Below are 2,625 nucleotides of genomic sequence, written 5' to 3' on the forward strand. Positions count from 1 at the left end.
CCTAACGATTATGAAGCCGTAAGGAAACATCTACAAACGCTTCTGGGGGCAGGAGTGATTCGCGAATCGGAATCACCCTACTCTTCGCCAATCGTTGTGGTTCGGAAAATAAATGGCGATGTCCGACTTTGCATCGACTATCGAAAGTTAAACTCTTTGACTGTCCGTGATGCTTACGCACTTCCCTATCTTGAAGAGTCTTTCTCAGCACTTGCCGGATCCAAATGGTTCTCGGTAATGGACTTAAAATCTGGGTATTACCAGATAGAAATGAAAGAAAGTGACAAACCTAAAACTGCTTTTGTGTGCCCTCTGGGTTTTTACGAGTTCAACCGTATGCTCCAGGGTATCACTAATGCGCCCAGCACTTTTCAGCGCTTAATGGAGCGATGTATGGGCAGCCTTAACCTGAAAGAAGTGTTGGTTTTCTTGGATGATGTCATCGTGTTTTCAGACACCAAAGAGGAACATGAAAGATGGCTTTTGCATGTTCTCCAACAACTACGGGAATATGGCTTGAAATTGTCTCCGTCTAAGTGTCGCTTTTTCCAGAACTCTGTGCGCTACTTAGGGCACATTGTCTCGAACAAGGGTGTTGAGACCGACCCTGAGAAGGTGAGCGCTCTTCGCACTTGGCCACGGCCAAACACACTCACTGAGCTCAAGTCGTTCCTTGGTTTCGCGGGATTATTCCCGAATAGTAAAACCCTTGAATGACCTTACCGGTGGTTACCCACCATGTAGGAAGGGCAAGAAAGCCGCTCCTTCTTCCGCCAGATACTTAAACGCCAAAGAGCCCTTCGCTGATCGATGGACACCAGCTTGTCAAGAAGCGTTCCAAACTATTATAGACAAGCTCACTTCTGCGCCAGTCCTTGGGTTCGCAAATCCAAAACTTCCGTACTTTCTTCACACTGATGCGAGTACTTCAGGGCTAGGTGCCGCTCTTTACCAAGAGCAAGATGGAGAACTGCGCGTGATTGCATACGCTAGTAGAGGGCTCTCTGCCAGCGAGAAACGTTCAGGGTTCTAGCTAGGATGAAATTATAGCGTAGTGGTGTAGGTGAGGGAGTGAAGCGACCAAGCCCAGGGGGAAGGTGCGGAAGGGGGGGTGATGCGGAGATTTTGGAAATTTAAGGTAAAAATTGGCCATTCTAGGGGTACCCAAAGGGAGAAATTGTACTTTAAAAACAATAAAGTCTTAATGGGAGATGTTCCCATCTTTGCTTTTGGCAGTGTGTTACCTTCATAACGGACCTTGTCAGAAGACATTAAAACTTAGACATAACGTTCAGCTTAAATGATAACCTGATCAGCTCATCACATTGTATGTAAGAAGCTTTGAAAAAGCACAGCAACCTTGACCGTTTTTGCTTACTTCAAATAGGGACGGGTTAAAATAGGCTACAGCTATTCTAACATGATTTCTGCCGAATCCCCTTACGTGTGTGCTTCTGCGTATGTGAGTAACCATGGCTACGGAGCACTCTTACCAGAGATTCTAGGAGCCGCGGACGCGGAGTGCCTCAGCTACAGTTTCGTCTGCGGTTGTACTGACAGGCAGCGCAACCTTTCTTGGCTGCCATCGCGAAAAATGTGTCAAGTTTGTCAGAAAGGTGAAAATGGCATTGATCTGGCGTTATTGTACAAATAAATACAGACAAAATGCCGTTACACTGTATTGAAAATAAGCGTAGCGGTCCAAAATTATAGCGTAGCGGGCCATGATGCTAGTTTGCGCTAGCTAGAACCCTGACGTTACCCAGCCCACAAATTAGAGTTCTTGGCCTTAAAGTGGTCTGTGGTAGAAAAGTTGCATGACTACCTGTATGGTAATGTGTTCACGGTTGTAACCGACAACAACCCATTGACCTACATCTTGAAGTCTGCCAAGCTTGACGCCGCTAGCTATCGCTGGCTGGCTGCTCTTTCCACTTTTGACTTTAACATCAGGTATAGGGCCGGAAAGAGCAACCAAGATGCAGACGGTCTTTCCAGACGTCCTCATGACGATCTGCCGGACGACGATGCATTCCTTGACGAGACAGAACGAATGAAACAGTTTGCTTCGCATCACCTTTCTTCTTCTCCTGAACATCTTGATCTTCCGCCAGACACTGTTACTGCTCTGTGCAGTCGTCACCTTGTTGAGGCCAATGGTAACTTACCTTCTGTTCCTTTGGTAGAGTCCTTGCCCTGCACGCCGATGCAGTATCAGATGCCTATGGGGAAGTTGAGGCACTAGGTTGTTCCATCATACCTACGTTCAGTGAAGCAGATCTCCAACATTAGTGCTGGGCGGTATGACCAAAAATACATATCACGGTATTTTTTCACGGTATCACGGTTTCACGGTATATCACGGTATTTTTTTTTCAGGCATAATTAGGTGTTCACAGCATTTTCTACAGATTGAGAACAGAATTAAAAATTAAAATAAAAATTCTTCATAATAATTCCTTCGTTAATAATTGGTCACACAGAACTTTATTGTATTAATATTCACATCTTCATTGTAAACAAATTAATAACATAGCTAATTACACTGGTCGGACTGTTCAGCTCTGTTTCAGACTGATACCTCCGGTTCAGGCTGCTCCTCATCCTCAACACGCACGTCTCTTT

This window comes from Odontesthes bonariensis, chromosome 11, assembly GCF_027942865.1.
Source record: "Odontesthes bonariensis isolate fOdoBon6 chromosome 11, fOdoBon6.hap1, whole genome shotgun sequence".
NCBI lineage: Eukaryota > Metazoa > Chordata > Actinopteri > Atheriniformes > Atherinopsidae > Odontesthes > Odontesthes bonariensis.